We start from the raw sequence: 20,110 nt of genomic DNA, 5'->3' as shown, positions 1-20,110 counted from the left end.
TTTTACCTCCACTTTTTGGAAAATGAAATCTCTCCGCGGCCCCAGGCTCTTTAAATGTTACCGACACTGTTTCCCTTAGAAATTTCTGGAGCAGAGCCTAACTTTGTGCAGGGGTTTGGCAGTGCTCATCTTCGCGGCCCAGGGGACGGCTGGCATAGGGCTGGCGAGGCGCTCGCACGCGAAGGGAACTGAGAGGCCAGTGGGGCTGGGCCGGGAACCCACGAATCCTGAACTCCAGTCCCGCCGCGAGAATTCAGGGAAGGGACGAAGGCCAAAGGCGGCCAGGCCTGGGCAGAGCCCCGCCGGCTCCCAATCCGTCGTCCCTTCAGCGAAGGCTCGGCGGGGCCAGGGCGCTGCTGCGTGGAGCAGCTGGGGCGTCTGGGCCGGAGGAGGGCCCGCGGTGGAGGAAGAAGTCCGGGCCGCGCCGCCCCGCCCGTCGGACTGCCCGCCCCGCCTACCCGAGCAAGGCGGAGCCGGCGCCTGAGGAGCGAGAGGAGGAGGAGGTGGAAGAGGAGGAGGAGGAGAGGTCGGAGCCGTCTCCAAGAACCCTTAGAGACCGAGTCCCCGGTGGCAGCGGCGGCGGTGGGGGCAGCGCAGTGGCAGGCGAGTGAGCTCCAGGCGACGGGTGCGCGCGCTCGGGGAACCGGGTGCCCGCCGACTCAAGGGGCGCAGCGTGGGGCGGCGGCCGCCTTCGAGTCCCGGGTGCCGGGAAGCGAGATGGAGGGAGGAAAGGAAGGAAGAAAGGAGGGAGGAGGGAGGAAGAGTGTCCCAGAGGGCGGGGACTGTCGGGGAACTGGGCGCTGAAAGGGGTGGAGGAGGGAAGGTGAGGAACGCCGAGATCCGGAGCCTGAGACGGGGCGCGCGCCCCCGACGGGCGGTCACCGGAGGGCGCGGGAAGCCAAGGCCGAGGGCTCCGGCCAGGGACGCGGCTCCGGGTTGCGAGCCGGAGCTGGAGGCGAAGTTTTCCCTCGCGCGTCTGCTCTCTCTCTGGTTCTCGGTCTTGAACCCCGAGCCTGTTGGGAGGTCTCTCCAGTCCACTATTCCCAATCCTTGGGTGCCCGGGTTTGGAGGAGGGCAGGCGGGCGACGACGGGGACGCCACGCCCCTCTTTCCCTACTTTCCATGGTTCTCTGGGGACTAGCGGGCGGCCTCGCGGCGCTAGGGGACCCTAGCGGGGAAGTAGCGGGTCGCGCGGGGAGAACCACCGGGACACACCCCGCAATCCCCGGAGCCTGCTCCTCCGCAGCCTGTGCTTGCAGGTGGGGCTTAGCGGAGAGGTCGAGGCTGCCACTGGAGTGCGGCGTAGCTTTTTGTTTTATTTTAAGGTATTACTGGAACACTAATACTGTGAGTAGGGGTGACTTGGGATTGTTTTTCTTTTCGTTTTAATCGGGGCCTGTCAATTAAAGCTTATTTGAAAAACGTAGTCACCAAGCGTCCCCTGATACTAGCTTGGCTCTTCTGAATTCTACAAACTTAAACCGTAACTTGGGAAAAGGAAGCCATGGTTTTCGTTAATCTCCCCCGCGTGGGGGTGAAACTTTGGACGACTGGAAATCCAAGGAAGGGGACCGGAGAGGCCCGTCACGTCACGGTCACCTGCAAAGCAGTGACTAGAGGGTGGAGCCGACCCAAACCCAGTCTGTCGAAGGGGCTTTCAGCCCCCGCACCGGGGCACGCTGGATGGCTGTTCCCAGTGGAAGGCAGCCGGGGGCTTATTAGACCTTGTGGAGTTGGATCAACTTCACATGATTAGCTTCCTCCCTGTCAGTTATTTCCTTTCCCCCTGCTGTCTCTGCGGACACTGTTTATATTTCCTGAGGCGGTTGTAGCTTTGCCCGAATAGATTGTCTATAATGAATCTTGGGAGCCGTCTGTGTGTTTTTTGTTTTAAACTAGAGTTTTGTTTGATTTATAAACTGCTGGTCCCCAACGTACCGCTGCCAAGCTGCAAGGTGGGGGCTGCAAGGTGGGCGGGGGCTTACCTAGGAGAACCAGCTAGGCAGTTTCCGTGTGAAGGGACTGCCTGTGACTATTGACAAGATAATCCGTTAGAGTAAGCTAGGTTGGTTTTTTTTTTTTTTTAAGCCAAATGGTATGTTTTATCAGATGCCTTTTAACAGTAAGCAAAACATGTGATACACATGCACATAATTTGTTGTTGAGTGACCAAACGTTTTCTGAAGCCTTCAGTCACCAAAAGGACTTTCCGGGTCGGATGTTTAGTTCTGCCCTCCCCCTAAAGCCCTCAGTTAAGACCAGAAAATGTGGATCAATGTAACGGGTGTTCAGACTTGATCCATGATGCAGTGTTATTTGGCTCAAGTCATGTAATAGCCATCCATAAGACATAGATGGCTTTAGAGTCACGCAGAGAGAGAGATAAAAATGAGAACTTGTTGACCGAGACACAGAAAAATCAGTGTTGCGAACGTTTTCTGTTCAGAAAGCTCCAATCTTGTTGGAAAGACTAGCTCTGTAACAGTTCCATCTGTGGTTTTGGTGCTTGTTAGACAACATGGGTGGGTCTTCAAGTGGCCGGAGCACAGGGCTTCTTAATAACAAGGTTCAAGGAAATGATAAGTTAATACCAAATTAGGTTTAAATGTTGATTCTCTAGCAAGAAAAAGATGTCTAATTTAGAATGATATCACTCACTGTCGGATTTTTATTAGGTGACTATTTTTGTTGTTGGTTTGGGTTTTAATTATTTTAGGTTTATGTCAGCTTAAATGTAACCTTGGTGGGTAAGTTGTAGAAGTCATGTGTATTTTTCTGAGCTCTAACTTGGAAATGAAGCAGCTGAATAGTTCTGGAGTGGGTTTCCATGTCAGACTTAGATGAGAATTCTAGTCATGTCACCTTTCAGTCTGATTGATAACATTGGGTTTCTAGTGGTCTTTGTAATGTTTATGAAAGTGTATAAAACAGTCCTTGGGAGACATACAGACAGGACCAAATCCACAACTGAGGTTCAGAATTACCCCACATAATTACCCACGTTTTACTTATATAGCTTTTTGAGCAGCGGGCTTTGGAGTGCACTGTAAGATGGCGCTTTGAACCTTCTGGAAATGGTTAGATGGGACAGTTTTAAACTGCAAAGGAGTTGCAGGTTTGTGTGTGATGTTTCTACCTCAGCAGTAGAGATAAGCATGACTGGAGGACTGGGTTTTAATATGTCTTCAGTGCTGACGTCATGGTTGCACAGTGTTGTCAGAGGCAGACAGCCCAAAATGCTGCATTAATTATCTCTGAAAAAGAGAATGTATATTTCATATAGTTGTGTTTATTAGCACTGGATTGGAAATGAAACCAGGAGCAAAAGTATTTGTCTTTAGCCAACTATAATGTTTAATTAAAGCGTGACAAAATGTGACTGTTCTGGTATCCGGTTACTTGCTTTTGCGTGTATTGATGCCGAAGGCCAACATGCAAACTCTCAGAAGTGTCAGAACTGACTGTGGTTTTTGTTTTTTCAAGCTTTTATGGGAATGAATGCTGAGTTAATTTTGGGACTCATCACACCAGTGAGGCATACTAACATTTGAAAAAAATTGTAGATGCTTCCATCTTTGAAATAAACACGTCTAATTTTTGACTATATTTGTCTTTCCTTAATGCACATCAGGTGCAAAGAATTGGACAGAGCCAGGATCTTAGCTCATGCTGCAGATGACTTCTAATTTTACTAATTGTTCTGCAGGGACATGGAGAGGGTGGTTTATGATAATTTTCCCCAAGTATAAAGAGTACAGTTTTATTAAGAATTGTTTCTTGTCTATGACATTATGCTCTGAAGCAGTGGAGGACTTGGTTGAATAAATTATTGATTCCTTTGACTCCTGGAACACCACAGCATTGTGATGGATTCTTGGCTCCTACTTGAAGGTGTATAGACTATGAGCGAGTTACTTCATCTCTGTGCTTCGGTGGGATGTTGGGAGGAGTAAATGAGCTAACTTATGCAGAGCATTTAGAATAGAGCCTGGCACATAGTCCATGCACAGTAAATATCAACCCTGAATTCCTGTTGAAGTTTTTCCTCTTTCCAAGTGTTAGATATGAGTGTGTATTATTTTTGTAACAGGAAAACAACCACATGAAATTTTAATGTTTCCCTCAAATCTAAAAATGTTCAGTAATATGCAGAGTCCTGCCAAATAGTGCTTGCAAAGTAAGAGAATATAATTAGGCAACCATCACTGCATTTTTTGAGCATGAAATGGACTGCAGTGTTAATTTGTCCAGCAAATTTTCCTAGATCTCAGTTCCATTTGCTTTCACATTACAAGTTGTAAGTAAATCAGTAACACCTGTGAAGGCTCCCGCAGGTTCAGTAGATCACTGCGCAGAGATGCAGTGAAACTAGCTGCAGTGTTTTCTTAAAATGCTTGAGACATTTCCCTTAATTATGCAATGTATACGTGTATTGCAATGTTACATGGTACTGCATAAATATGTAGAATTTTTTATGTATCAGTTAAAAGACTTTTAAATGTTACAAGTGAAATATACAGAAGACTTTAAACTTTACCTCTAAACACAGGTAGAAGAAATGATTGATGGTTGATGGGGTTCTGGCACACATCCCATGTTGCCTATGTTCTCCAGTGATATATATATATATATATATATATATATATATATATATATATATATATTCTAGCTTATTTTTATACTGGTTACTCAGAAATAGCGCTGGTTTTTAAACAGCAAATAGAATTTTGTTGTGTCAGGAAAGACAAATTTGGTGGCAGCTGGAGGTCCTTAAGTTAAATATCAAGACCTTTGGAGCAAGAATTGTTTGCCAGTAGATAGCTAATTCTTTTAGGAGTTGGTGGTTTGTCTTCCCAAGAGATGTTTGATTATTTATTCATTTTTATTGGAAAGGCAGATTTAGAGAGAAGGAGAAACAGAGAAAGATCTTCCATCTGCTGGTTCACTCCCCAAATGACCACAGTGGCTGGAGCTGACCCAATTCAAAGTCAGGAACCGGGAGCTTTTTCTGGGTCTCCTACACAGGTGCAGGATCCCAAGGCTTTGAGTCATCCTCTGCAGCTTTTCCAGGCCACAAGCAGGGAGTTGGATGGGAAGTGAAGCAACTGGGATACAAACTGGCGCCTGTATGGGATGCTGGCCCTTGCAGGTGGTGGATTAGCCAGTTGAGTCATCACTAGCCCCAAGGGATGTTTGATAAGTCCATGGCCCTAAAAATCTGCTGTAGGCACGGTTCACCGACCTTGGCTCTATATGGACATTGACAGTCGCATGTCCTGGCCTGAACTGACAAACTGCCTCCTGACAGCACCTGAGACTCCTGGAAAACAAGAGCAAATGGAGATTGTGGTGCACCTAGAAGAACCAAAGAGTCCTGTAGAGAAAGAATGAATTCACACAAGGCTGTCACCCCATTTAATGAGCTGCTCCATTTCTGGAGTCCTTTCTAAGCCCTGTGCATATGCCATCTTTATTTCTCACCACAGCTCAGGCGAGAAAGCCGGGTTCTCCAAGCAGCAGGTGCCAGGGAGTGACACTGATCCATATCTCATGCATGACTGAGCTCATAGCTAGAGATAACAGGCAGGAGAGCTGTGTGGGGATCAGGGTTAAAAGGCTGTAAGTCACATCAAGAGAAACGTGAAGACAGGGTTTCTTTGGGCAGTGTACCTGAGGTGGATTATCTGGGCCTCCAAGCTGGGCATCTGGTCTCCAGCCATAGTAGCCTAAGCTTCCAGCATGACCACAGGATCCTACTGGCCTGATGTGAATACTGGGTACCAATCCCTGTCACGCCTGCTCTCCCAGAGGGACCTTGAGAGTATATGTAAAGGGACTGGCCTGCCAAATGCCATTCTAGAACCAGTTCATACCAGTAGATCCTGACTTGCTTTTCCTCTGCAGGGCAGCAGGTCAGGAATGAACAGGTAGGGTGGATCCGGGCAGAGTGCTGGTGGTTTGACTGAAGGTAACTTCTGGCTGGACTATTCCATTTATTGCCTGGCCTCTCTTGAAAATCATTTCTGGTGTCACTTAAATGTTTGCTTTACCATGTCAGGTTTTATTGGGTATAGTAAAAGTGCTTAGCTGTGAGTGTCTGGTTGCCATCCTGTGGCAAAGTTTTTGTCTTTCTTTTAATGGGTGTGCATTTTAGAGGATTACTGTTTAATAAAAACCAGAGGGTCGCAGCTGCTTATGGCTGTTGATACCTTCAGCTGTTCTTGGGAATAAGTAGCCAGAAGAACTGCTTTGGGGTCTGTAGGAGCAAATGAGCTGCTAAGGATCCTCTGTAGTTTTTGCATTCATTGGTTTCAGGTGGGTGAGTTTGGGGTCAGAGCGCCAGCCTGCATTATTATGTGTGTGCTTGCTTACAGAACAGGCTGCCATTTCATTTTCAATGCAAGAGCATGTTACTGACTTAGAGTTCCCCCCTGTTTGACCAGGGAGCAAGAAGCACCAGTTCTGGTTGAACTTGAGATGGTGTGATCACAAGTGCACACTGGAGCAAGTACCGAATGAGTCGTTCTCCCGCTTCACATTGGCATTCTGTATCGAGAATTGCCTTCATTCAGAATGACTGTGTGTGAGCCTACGGGAGATCACTGGGGGTAGAATCGTCACTGCTGTGGAATAATCAGCCTTTATCTAGCTGCACATGCTGCCAGCCAAGATGTTCCTGACTTCTGGCTGCTACACCGTTGGCCTCCACTGGGACCCTTTGACTCAGATCCCAAGCTTACAGTGACCTCAGTTTGTGTGAGCTTTTCAGGGAGACTTAATTGCAGCGGAGAAATGTGGGACCTCTGATGAAGACTCAAACTCATTAAAGGTCAGCATGTGCTAAACGTGGGGATGGACAGTGGAATCAAAATCCAAAAGCTGCTTGCACTCCCTCGAGGCTTAAGCCTGTGGAGAGAAAAACAACATTCCAGATTTCTTCTACCAAAATCTCAAACTACACAGGTTTCCAATCCAATAGACTGCTTGCCTAGGCTTTAGATTTAGGAAATCTTCCAAATTACTAGAATGTGGTTTGCACATTGACTTTAAGGTTCCTACAGTCCTACAAGGTCATGATTGAATATTCAGACAAGTTGTCAAGGGGTTGGAGGTGTGCTTGCTGTCTAGCCATGAAGCAGAAGGATTGCAATGTGGCTGCTTCATAGGGTTGCCTTAAACTGTTAGATAGGGGGCTGAGCCTCTGGGTTACCAGACCAATTTGCCATGCTGCCATCCACATTGCAGTGCCAGTTTGAGTCCTGGCTGCTCTGCTTCTGTTTCATCTTCTTGCTGATGTCATGGGAAGGCAGAATTGTCCAGATGCTTGCGTCCCTGCCACTTTGGGAGAAAGCCTGGATGGTGTTTCCACTCCTTGGCTTTGGGCTGGCCCAGCCCTGGGTGTTGTGGCCATTTGGAGAGAGAAATAGTGTATGTGAAGATCTGTCCCTCCCTCTCTGATGTTCTGTGTTTTAATTCAATAAATCTTAAGGAATATTCGACAGAGTACTGTATAGATTGTTCACTGTATGTGAGTGTCTGACCAAGGAAGCAAATGGAGGAATCAGAACTGCTCAGAGTCTGTATGTGGGGATAGAATTGCCTCTGCTACATCCAGAGGTCACCTGTTTGATGCATTCAAGCCTGTAAAGCCAGTTCTACTCGGAGGGATTGTCTTTTCTCACTTCTACAATGACACGAGATGGCTGACTGCACCTGTTTTTCAGAGACCTTCAGTCCCACTAGCCCTTTGGATCCCATGAGCTGGCAGAGTGTAGCATGTAAAAGCTACTTAACAAGTATCAATGGAAAAAGGAAATAAAACTGTGTCCTCTGCAGTGTGTGCTACCAAGACTCATGAGCCACTGCTCTCTTTTAAATCAGGAAAATAGACTGTGTTTGTTAGGAAGCACATTCATTGGGACACATGCCCTCTGATTGGCTTCTTTCTCATCAGCTCATCATTTCCTAAGGGGTAGGTAAAGAAAGACCAGCCCTTAGGGGTGATGCTGACAGTGTTTGCGAACAACAGCAGCATGCTAAGTATTGTCTAATACATGCCTGGGTATACTGCACTCGTGTAGTCGGCCTGATCCAGGGAACGGAGCAGTCATTCCGGGACTGTGCAGGGAATCTGTGTTGTTGACCAGCAGTCGGTTCTCCCCCTCAAGGACTGCAGATGGCAGTGACTGCAGGAGCTTTTGGAACTTACCTGAGAGCTGCCACAGTTGGGGGGTGCGGGGGGTGGCTGATCCAGCTTGGAGTTGGAAGTGGGCAGCCTTATAGTCCAATCTGCAAGACTAAGAAAGCTGAATGTATATAACAGGAGCTTCTTGCGGCCTTCCTCTTCGAGTTAAACTTGCCCCTCCTAGCACCTCTCTTGAGAGACGGTTGTTCCCAAGGCCAAGTCAGATTAGTCGGTCCCACTGCTGAAGCCGTGATACTGAGGAGAGAGGTGCTGCTGTGTGCTTTGGACTTCGGTCACGTGATGGTTTCTGCGAGTCCCTGCTTTGCAGGACAGCAGGCAGACGCAGAGATGTGCGTGCCTTCCACAGTGGGCTTGTGAAGAGCAGCCATCTTCAGGCAAATGTAGATTGGAAGTCGAAATGGGAGGAGATGATGATTACTGTGAAAATTCCCTGTGGACACCTTTAACACACTCTCCTGTTGCTTTTACAGTAGCAATGGCTTTTACAAAATTCCAGAGTCTCAACTTTTCAGGAATCTCTCTCTTGAATTAGGCAGAGGATCCCGACACTTGCCCTGCCCTCTCTTTTAATATCCGTATTTGATGCATGGCAAGCTGCAGACATTATTGTGTGAACCACAAGTACAAATAACTGCTGCTGGCCTGCTGCCTGGGAAGTGCTGCTAGCCTTCTGTGTTTGCCCCCATTCGCCTGTGGTTCTCTGACCTCCTTCCTGCTGTGATGGGCATCAGGGGCCCTCCAGGCCAGCCGCACTTGGCAGGTGATAGAAGAGGGCAACAATCAGACTTCCTGTGCTTACCTCTGAACTCTGCCCCTAGACCTCTCTGACTCACTGACTGCTCCCTGGCAATGTTCTTGCCTCAACCTGTGTCTCCCAAACACCTTCCCCTGAATTTTTTTTGCAATCCTAAACTGACTTTGTCATGATTTATACTAGATTATATATCTGCAAGAGCCCCCCAAAACTTTCCAACTATGTAAAAAAGTACACACTGGGGACTGGGCCAATGTTGTATAATACAGTCAGCCCCCACGTGTAGTGCCAACATCCCATGCAGGCTTTAGTTTGGGTCCTGGTGGCTCCACTTTCAATTAAGCTTCATGCTCATGGCCTGGGGAAGCAGCGGAGGAGGGTCTAAGTCCCCAGGTGCCTGTGCCTACATGGGAGAGCTAGAAAAAGCTTCTGGTCCCAGCTCCAGGCCCACCCAGCACTGGCCATTGTGGCTGTTTGGGGAGTGAGCCAGCAGATAGAAGATCCTCTTTCTGTCTCTTCTACTCTCTGCAACTCTGCCTTTTAAATAAGAATAGCTATTTTTTTAAAGTACACACTAATAAATCTCACCCACTTTCCCATCCAGACCTTCCCCTAGTTTCCACAAGTAGCATCTTGTAAATTTCAGCAAATGAAAATATGTAAGCTTTGTGCCCCCTTTCACAAAGGTGGAATGTTACATGTGCTGGAATCTGTCTGGTGTTTTAAAGGTGCCTTTGTGTCTCTCTTCCCAGCACAGTGGTTTCCCTCCTGTGCCATTCTATACTGTCTTTGGCCGTGATCAGCAGTGTTGTGACGAACAAAGGTGTAATAGGTCACTGTGGGGCCTGGTGTGATAGCCTGGCAGCTAAAATCGTTACCTTGAACATGCCAGGATCCCGTACGGGTACTGGTTCTAATCCCGGCAGCCCCACTTCCCATCCAGCTGCATACTTGTGGTCTGGGAAAGCAGTCGAGGATGGCCCAAAGCCTTGGGACCCTGCAGCCACATGGGAGACCCGGAAGAAGCTCCTATCTCTTGGCTTTGAATCTGCTCAGCTCCAGCCTTTGGGACTGCTTGGGGAGTGAACTATTGGATGGAAGATCTTCCTCTCTTTCTCTCCTCCTCTCTGTATATCTGCCTTTCCAATTTAAAAAAGCAAAAACAAAAACAAAACCAATCAAAGGTCACTGTGCTTTGGGGTAGGTTTATTGCAGGTTGATTCCCAGAAGTGACACTACTGAATCCTACAGCCCTGTCATCCCCGCCAGAGGCAGTGAATCATTTGCCTGCTTGCAGGCAGTGCCCCTGCTGTCTGCTTCCCCGCAGCCCCATCAGCAGGAAGAATATCTTTCTATTTTTGCTAATCTGGTCGGTGAGAAGCAGTAATTTGGAGTGGTTTACAGTTGTCTAACTTTGAGTGAGCCGGAGGTGTGAGCTCCCCGTACGTCTCTCCTTGTGCCTTGTCTGAGCTGGCGAATCCTCCTGCGGGCATTTTTTTGACCTTTCCACTTGCATACATCTCTGTCAGAGTCTCTTAAATACAGACTTCAGAATGTGATGGCTCTTTTGGGCCTCAGGGTAGAGTGGGCTGCCAAATTGTCAGTGCAAAATCAGGAGAAGTGGAAAGCAGGGTTTTATGCCAGTAGCTAATGTCTGAATTATAAATAGTTGTCGGCTAATGGTATTATTAAACTGGGGCTTCTCCAGAACTGTAATGAAGATGACATTGTAGTCTAGAATTTCTCTCTCTCCAACAAAAGCAAGCAGGAGAGACTAAGGGACGTTTTCTACCAAATCTTTTAATAATTCTGAAGTTCTCCACGTGTATTTACCTCCTGGGATAAGGTTATGTGTGTCCTCATTGGGTTATTCACAGATGAGATCAGCGCCCTGTCCCAACCTCCTCTGTTCCCCCACTTCCACCGTGAATTCATGTGGGGAGAGGGAAGATGAAAGTCACAGGGTATAACTTTCATTTTCATCTGAGTTTCATAGAAAGAGGGAAATTCTGGTTGTGTTTTTGTTTTTAGAAATTTGAAAGAGCCAGTCCTTCATAGAGTTAGCCTATATCTCCATCAAGGGAAAAAAATACCACACAAATGGGGGGAAAAAAAAGCTCACAAACAACAAAGAACTTAATCTTTTGGAATTCCCACACTCCCTAGCGGCCTCTGGGGGATCAGAAAGAGAGGATCTTATCTCCCAAGCCCAGTGCTCTACTTCTTTTCAGCTGCTGAATGTGTGGGTTCTTACTTGGGTGGAGGTCAGTTCAAACTCTCGCAGGCTTTGTCTTTTCTTGCCTTTATCTCTGTCACTGTGGTATTGCTGTCTGCCACTGTTCTGGAAGCAGCAGGCAACGGGCTCCTGGTCTTCTCTGTGCCCATACTCAGAAGGGCACTGGCCTCTTAAGTACTGAATGAACACTACTCAGGATAAGCACTGGGTACTTTTAAACGTTTGTGGATATTTTAAATTTGGTGCAGAAAATGTTGAACTTTAGGGATGATTATTTTCAAAGTCTGTGTTTTCTCTGAACTTTGTGAAGTACCTTCCTCCCTCCCCTTAAGACCCGGTTGGGTCTCGGGATCCACCGCATTAGGGATTCCATGCCCGACATGGGCCTAGGGAGGTTGTGTGGGCTACTGCTTTACCCGGTAGCAGGATATCCTCACTCCTGGAAGTTCTCTTGCAGTATGTGTGGGGTTAGAGCCTCAGGTAGAGGTTCAAATTACCTGGGCAAGTCACCTGACCTTTCAGATACTCTGTCACTTTGCAATAAATTTCAAGAAATCGAAGAAAGCATCGATTATGAGATGTGCCTACAACACCAAGAAGGGAAAATACTGCTGATGAAACTGTAAAACATGTCAGCTGTGATGTTGTAGTCTATATTAGCCTAATAATTCTTTTCCAGGTTCTTGCCTCTTAAAAAGCATTTTAAGCACAGGCACCAATACGGCTTATAAAGTGGTAAGATTTATTCAGACAGTGAGGAATATGGACGTCTGAGGGCCATGTTCAGGGAGTCATTTGACTGACAGGCAGGAAGAAGGGGTTACATACAGGGGGGAAAGTATGGCTGACCTGCCTGACCTAAGTCCATATCATTAAGACTGTATTAGCTTGCTATGACTATTGGCTGACGGAAAAAAGTTAACACAAAAGTGATCTCTGGCATTTCTGCAGCTCAGAAGCCAATGTAGACTTGGATAATCTGTGTCCTGTGAGATTTACAAGGCCGAAAGTAAGGTATTGACCTCTTTGTGAATATTGGCAGACTCTGGAAAGAATGTTTCCTGTCTCCAGTGGTCCAGTGGAACCAGCTCCCCCTGGGGGTGGAGCTGTCTCTTGGCTGGGGACCACCCTGAGTTCTCAAAGCCCACTTTCCAGTCCTTGCACTCGGCCCTACCTCTCAGGAGCAGCAGCATCCAACCAGTGCTCCTCTTGCCTGGAATCTCCCTGGTACTCTTCTGCTGTTCTCTGCCTCTAAGTGTTCAGGTGATTAAAGAGATCGAGGCCACTTGAGCAGGTGTGTTGTGGTTCAGCTAGTGAAGCTAGGGCTGCAATGCTCACATTCTGTACCAATGCCTGGTTCGAGTCTTGGCTTCCAGCTTGAAAGTAAACGCATATTGACCCCAGTGTTTGGGTTACTGCTACCCACATGGAAAACCCAGATGGAGTTCCCGATTTCCTGGCTTTTACCTGTTGAAAACATTTGGGGAGTGAACCAACGGGATGTCTTTGTCACTTTTGCCTTTCAAATCAAATACATAAACCTTATTTTTGAGCCTATTTATAGAATGTTAGCTCTCTATGAGGGTCTGTCGCTTTTTTTTCTTTAGATATATTTATTTATTTTAAAAGAGTTGAAAAAGAGAAGGTGAGAAAAATCTTCCATCTGCTGGGCCAGACTGAAGCCAGGAGCTGTGTCTGCGTTCCAGCTGGGTAGCAAGAGCCCACACACGGGGGTATCTTGTGTGCTTTTGGCAGGCCATTAGAGAGCTGTATCAGAAGTGGAGCTGCTAGGACATGAACTGGTGCCTATAGGGAATGCCAGAGTTGCAGGTGTAGTTATACTTGCTGCACCACAACACTGGCCCTTGAAGTCTGTAGCATTAATAATAAATTGTAAAAATCTTTTAGCCATGTACCATATGTATTCATAAGTTCCACAGGTTAGGATACTAACTGGCATGGGGGGAGACAGGCTGCATTTCAGGAAGTCATCCTAATATTAGGAATGTTAAGATTTGCTTCTGAGAATTGATGAAATACTACCTTTAGTGGAAGTAAAGGAGACACTGATATATTAAAGCCTTCAGGGAGGTAATAGTAAATTCTAAGACCTTAAATATTGTTGTAATTATAATTGACATTAAATGGTGGTCACATAATACTCATCAGCGTCAATATCAGTAGAAGTTATTCAGACGACTGGATGCATTTGTTGGGTGCTGATTGAGGAGTATAGTGTCCATATGATAGCAAATTTGATAATGGTGATGATAATTACTCCTTGAGTGCCAGCATTATAAGAGCATGTGTTGGGGACAGTCCATGCACCTTTTCACACTGTGTAGTGGCCCCATGGTAGGGAATACTGGCCATGTTTGCATTTGAGAAAGTGGGTTCAGAGAGATTGAATACCACAAAAGAACCAGAAGTAGTAGGTAGCAGTGACACTGCATTATGGATCTAGGTTTGACTGTGAAGTCTGCCCTTTTCCCAGGGCTATGCTGCCTGCTCCATCCGTGGTGATGCCGTGAAAAGTATAGAAGGTGAGATGTCCACCTAGTGGGCTGGGGGAAGAAGAGGGGACATTGTCCCATCCTGCAGGACATGATGCTCAAACCCTGAGGGTGTACTGGGAATGCCGGGCTGCTAGCACCGGGTTGCTGGCCCAAGAAACACACGGACACTCGTACTTGGTGGAAAAGAGTGCCTCTTTCTTTATTTTTACTCCTCATATATATACCTTCTTCTCTAGGGGAGGGGGAGATAGGGAGGGGTTTCCTGGGAGTAATTATCTTCACTGAAGCAGGGAAGGAACTAATCAGCTATATTGAAACAGGGGAGGAGCTAATTATTTGAACAGGAACAAGGGTGGAGGTTCTATTCTGCTTGCTCTACAGAGGATGTCTTGGCCTAATATCTTGCTTGCTATAGCCCTGCTTGCAGGTTGCAATGCAACAGGCTGTCAGGTAGGCCAAGTCTAAGGCCCATAAGTCTCTGGCTCCTAACAGGACATAAGAAAAGTAATGTGTAATTAGTTTGTCTCTTGTACTTGCACTTGTCTTTGCTGTTGAATGTTAGCTTCTCAGGGGGCAAATCCCCTGTCTCTTCATCTGATTTTAAGACTTTAATAAACTCAAAAGCCTTTTTTTTTTCATTCCACAGACATCTATCACTTGCCTGCTTGGTGCAGCTATAGCTTTGAGCAGGCTACCCGAGTACCTTGAGTAAAAGCCATTTGACTAAGATCAGTACAGACTAGAAGTATTGTGGAGACAACGAGCTGAGGCGAGCAGCAGTGAGTGATGGGCCTTAGGGCTGGCGTTTGGCTGCCACAGTAAGGCTGATTAGGGATGACCACTCTGTCAAGGAGGCATTTGAGCTCAAATCTGAGGGAGAGAGAGGCAACTCAGGGAAATGTGGGAGAGGAACCTTCTGGGAAGGGGAACTGCCAGCACCAAAGCCCTGAGCCAGAAACAAGCTTGGCGAGCTGGAGCCCGGATAGAAGGCCGGGGAAACAGAATGAGTGCGTGGTGGGAAGTGGGATTGGAGAGTCAGACAGGGGCCAGATCAGGTGGGCCTGATTAGGCCATTGTAAAGAGTCTGGATTCACTGGAAATGCAAACAGGATTGCCTGGAAAAATACACCTTCTGGTTATGAATAAGCTACGGGGGGGCAGGGAGAGAGTCCTGAATTCATCCTAAACCTGGGGAAGGCCTGCTTCAACCAAGGCAAAGTAGGAAAGGCATTATAGAGTGAGGTAGAAATAGGAGCTACCTGCATTCAACACAGGAAGATTACAGTCCCTAGAGATTTCTCCTGACACACCTGCAGATGTGTCACATCCAGATGTGTTCTGTACAGATCTCTTCCTCTCTCCCTGACCTGCCTGTCTTCCTGTTTTTCCCACACTGATGCAAGATGCCTACCTCCACTTAGCTTGCTGTACTCTGCAGCAGCTCCTCCCTCCTCTGCACCTCCTCCCAGCTCGGCACCCTTCCCCTGGCTGCGCCCACTTCCCAAGATATCTGCTCTCCAACCTTCCCACCCTTTCACCTGGATTGTAGCTGTGGTTTCCTGACTCACCTTTACCGCCACCTTGCCACTGGGGTGATTTCTTTAAAAACATACCCTTGAATAGGTCACTTCTAGCTGAAAGCCTTGTGTTTGTTCTCCAGAGGCAACTCCATCCAGTAAAATGCTCAAGTTCAAGGCCTGGAGGTGATATTTAACTGCTGTGTCAGTTTCCCCATCTGTAAAAAATGGGGGTGCTGCTAGCTCCCAGTTAGCTGCAGAACTGAGCTGAATGAGTGAAACCTTTCCCTGAGCATCATCCCAAATGCAACCCCAGCCCTTTTTTGTGCCATTGGGCACATCAGTTCACAGCCCTCACCCTTCAGGGCCTAGAAAAACAAACTCCTTGATCTCTGAGAACAATCTGCAGGTAGAGTTAATTAACTGGCTGTCTGCTGCAGAATTGCTCTGTCTTCTTCTTTTTTTTTTAAATTAAGATTTACTTATTTTTATTGGAAAGTCAGATATACAGAGAGGAGGAGAGACAGAGAGGAAGATCTTCTGTCCGATGGTTCACTCCCCAAGTAGCTGCAACCACTGGAGCTGCGCCGATCCGAAGCTAGGAGCCAGGAACTTATTCCAGGTCTCCCACGCGGGTCCAGGGTCCCAAGGCATTGGGCCGTCCTTGACTGCTTTCCCAGGCCACAAGCAAGGAGCTGGATGGGAAGTGGAGCTGCCAGGATTAGAACTGGTGCCCATATGGGATCCTGGTGCATTCAAGGCAAGGACTTTAGCCACTAGGCCACCGCGCCGGGCCCTGTTCCTGGCTTCATAATGCTCTTTGCTGCCAACTCTCAGGACATGGTCACGTTGTCCCTTGCTTGGGTTCCCTGCAGCATGCACTCCAACCAGCTTGCTCAGGATGTAGGTGCTGATTTCCAGAAGACTCCACAAGTAACTTTTTGTCATAATTTGACAACCACTTCCTTACCCAGATCTACTAAATCCAATAAAAAGAAATTTATATTTTGTTCAGTTCTCAGCAGTTTTCTGTCACAGCTACAAAAGTGTTGACCTTGATAAGTTGGAAACAAAACTGTGTTTCTCCAGCTTTGAGAAACCCCTCAGTGTCCCCACACCTTTCTTTGTGATTCACACTGGCCCAGCTCACCTGGACTCATTGGACAGCCCCAAATCTTTGAATTTCTTCACACAGTTTAGGATGCATTTGTTGAACACTTTGAATAAGTAAAAGATTCTAGGAACATAGGAATGATAAGGTACTGCTTTTAGTTGGAAAGAAGTTTTCCTCAAACTACCTAGTGAATATCTGCCTCTCTTGAAACCTAATTTCATCATGTCCTGCATCTATTATGACAGCATTTATTAAACACCAGCTGTTTAGATGCACTCATTATGTTCCATTCCATGCTAATGGGGGAGACAGACATAGTAAATATTGACAGTGAGGTAGATGTGGTGGGTGGCATTGAGAAAAGGGATATGGATCACAGAGCCACCTGGCTGACTTGGCCTTGGCCTGGCCAGGAGTGGGGAATCTGGAACTAGTTTTGCTGTTCAGGTAGAGGCAATGGATGGAAAGATTACTTGGATTTTCCCTTTCCTTGGTACCCAGAGGCATGATGTTCAGTCATAATACTCATGTTGATGAGATAGTTTTCTCTACATTCTTTCTGTGTTCCTTTTAGAATGTGTTGTGTCTCTTGGATTTGGTGGCATTTTTTTTTTTTCATCTTGTAATTCAAGGAACAGAAGACTCAATACATGTTTAGGGAATTTGTATTGTGTTGAAATAAGTTTTGAGCACTTTGTACCTCTCAGTAACCTTTGTGAGGCGTCTGGCCAACCAGGGTCCATCTACAGATGGGGAAACTGAGGCTTCCTAGGCAGCTTCTCCTCCCTGCAAGGTCTTGGAGCTAGGGAATGGCAGAGGTGGAGTCAGAACTCATGCCTCTTGTTTTCCTGTTTTTGTGCTGCCTTGTCAAATCTGCCCTGTAAGCTGGGGAATTCTGGGTACTGACCAACCCAGCCATCTCTTATCAGCCTGCTTTGCTGGTCCCAAGAAGGCTGACTGGGGGCAGGAGCCAGGACGGGGGAGCCTCAGGCACTCCTCTGTTCCCACCCTCCTCCCCACCCGCTACACACAGGTATTTATGGGTCACACCCTGAGTGACCCACTTGGAAACCTGGGGTGGAGCTGGGGTGGGGCAGAGTTTGGAGGCTGCTGGGGGGATGAGAGAGGCAGGAGGACCTTGGCCTGAGAGTGAGTAATTTGTAAACAAGCCTGGAAGAGGGGTGAGTCACGGAGGAGGAGCTTGAGGAGCCAGAGCTTGGGAAGCTGTGAAAGCCCCCAGGAGGATATCCCCTGGCAGTGACCCTGGCCTCACACTTTGACCCCTGTCTCCCAGCTGTGGGAGTAGGCTCTCTGTCCCACCCATGCCAATCGTGCCACCATCTTTATTGTGGGGGCTGGGCCAGGAGTGGATTCACAGGAAGGGCCCAGACCTTGAACTTTGCCTGCTGGAGAGAAGTTTCAGATGTATGATTTATCTCTTTCAATCTTTGATTAGAAGGGGAAAAAACATTCTCCAAGGGAATAGGAAGGATGTGGCAGCTCCTATTCAAGGCTGCCTCACTTGAGGCTGAAGCTGCCCCGAGCAGCAGTGGGTGGGGCACTGTGCTGGGGGCACACGAAGGGCAGGGTCTCCTGGAAAGCCACCCACCCACCTACCCCTGGGATCCCAGTGCCCAGCCCCGCAGAGGAGCCTTCCTGCTGTCAGAGTTCACTCTGTGGCGCAGGAAGTGGCCCCAGAGAATATAGAGGTTGACTGTGGGTAAGTCTTAGGGATTCTTATCCTATCAGCGGCTCTGGGATCGGACTTGAAGTCCCTGCCTCCACCGCTGCAGTTTCCTCCTTGTTGTCTTCCTTCTCTGCTCCTCTTTCTCTTTATTCTCCCTCTTATTCATCCACTCACTTATTTGATTCACTCACCACGGCCAGGGCTGGGCCATGCAGAAGCCAGAAGCCTAGAACTCTGGGTTTCCCATGCTGGATGGCAGGGACCCAAGTGCTTCAGGCATCGGCTGCTGCCTCCAGGGTACACATTAGCAGGCAACTGGAGTTTAGAACCTGGACCCCCAGCATCTGGAAGTAGGTGCTAGCGTACCTAGCCATGTCTCAATCACTGTGCCACAACACACACTGAACCCCATCTTGGAAACACACTGAGCACTACCCTGTTAGAGAAATCAATGAATCTGTTTGTTCAAAGCGTGTGCACACTTACACACACACACACATCCACATCACTCAGATATTTGCAAATTATTTGTGTGTGCTGTTAGGTAAAAACGGATTATCCTTGAAGGAAGAACTCCACTTTTTGCCCTCTAACACAGTAACCCATGGCATAACAGCTGGAATCTTGGGGACTGGGGCAAGAAAGGAATCTGGGCTGAGACTTGTCTCATCTTGTAACTCATGACCACGTATGTTACATGGAGCATCAGTGCACATGACTGTAAGGGTCATGCATAGTTCTTTACAAAGAGCTCAGAGAAAGAGAACAGTCTTCCATCTGCTGGATCACTTCCCACATAGCCAAAATGGCCAGGGTTGGACCAGGCAGAAGCCAGGAATCTGGAGCTTATTCCGCATGGGGTGCGGGAGCCCCAATACTTGGGTCGTGCTCCACTGCTTTCCTAGGTGCATTAGTAGGGAGTTGGATTAAAAGTGGAGAAGCCGGGGTTATAAGCAGCATCTTTAGGGAATATCAGTATTGTGTCCCAAAGGGAGACTTAGCATGCTGTGCCGCAATGGCTGGCCCCTACACTTTAACTCTTGAATTTTAAAGAAACTTGGCTTTAATGGTCAACATTAATTTTAAGTCCAGCAGTATAATTTCTTTTTGTTGGGGGTTTAGTGAAGGAAAAATTGCTGGGAAAGATGACTTACAGCATTCACATTTACGGTGATTTATTGTTTTGCTGGACATAAAATGCAGATGAGAAGATTGGTCAGAGGCTTCTTCTGCTTGTTCTTAGCTGAATTTTGTGTGGATTAGCACTCCCCTGCATGTGCAGTTCTGCTTTTCCCCTTGAGACCTGGCACTTTTTGTTAAATTTCCAGAAGCACTAGCACTAGGAAGTAAGGATCTGGAGTTTTTGTTTGTTTGCTTGCTTGCTTTTTAAGATTTACTTACTTTGAAAGGCAGAGTTGAAAAGAGTGCTTCCAACTGTTGGTTCACCCTCTGAAGTTAGGAACGTAGAACTCCATCCAGGTCTCTCACATGGCTGGAAAGAGTCCAGGCATCTGGCCCATCTCCTGCTTACTTCCCAGGGACATCAGCAGGGAACTAGATTGCAAGTGGAGTAGCCTGGGGTCCACCTGGAGCTCAGGTAGGTTGCTGGTGTTGCAGGTGGCGGCTTTACTCCGCTGTACCACAGTGCCTTCCGCACCCTGCCCATCTCCTCCCCCAAAAGCAGATGGTGTCTTCCATCAGCTGGTCCACCCCTCCAAAGCCTGCACACCTGAGGCTAGGCCAGAGCAGAAGCCAGGATCGAGGAACTACATACAGGTCTCCTATACAGGTGGCAAGGACTCAAGTACTTGAGCAAACATTGCTGCTACCTCCCAGGGGATGTGCCAGGCAGCAAGCTGAATTGAAAATATAGTAGCTGGGGACTCAAACTTCGGATGAGGGCCCCTCAAGTAGTGACTTTAACAACAACACCAAGCACTCATCCCCTGTGCCTACTCTTGACTAAGCATTCCAACCCCATCAAGATGGTATAATTAGTTCACTTTACAGAAAAGACTATGTCAGAGAGGTTTAGTGACTAGCCTAAGGCTGCACAGCTTGTTGGGAGAAGAGCCAAAAC

At 47.5% G+C, this 20,110-nt stretch overlaps 1 protein-coding gene across 3 annotated transcripts in view; it reads left to right on the top strand.

The window, feature by feature from the left end:
- The first annotated feature begins 510 nt into the window (after nt 1-510).
- Nucleotides 511-20,110, top strand: part of GNG12 (G protein subunit gamma 12) — a 134,376-nt gene continuing 114,776 nt past the window's right edge. Inside the window, exon 1 of one of the 3 annotated variants that reach the window (XM_058657905.1) lies at nt 511-625. The gene's annotated coding sequence lies outside the window, so the exon portion shown is untranslated. Of the gene's footprint in view, nt 626-1,190; nt 1,260-20,110 lie in introns of those variants that run through there. The other 2 variants (XM_058657919.1, XM_058657913.1) reach the window with 2 other exon arrangements.

Source organism: Ochotona princeps, chromosome 2 (genome assembly GCF_030435755.1).
Source record: "Ochotona princeps isolate mOchPri1 chromosome 2, mOchPri1.hap1, whole genome shotgun sequence".
In the NCBI taxonomy this organism is placed as follows: domain Eukaryota; kingdom Metazoa; phylum Chordata; class Mammalia; order Lagomorpha; family Ochotonidae; genus Ochotona; species Ochotona princeps.
The sequence above is the reverse complement of the archived record's forward strand: the minus strand, read 5'-3'. Positions and strand labels throughout refer to the sequence as shown.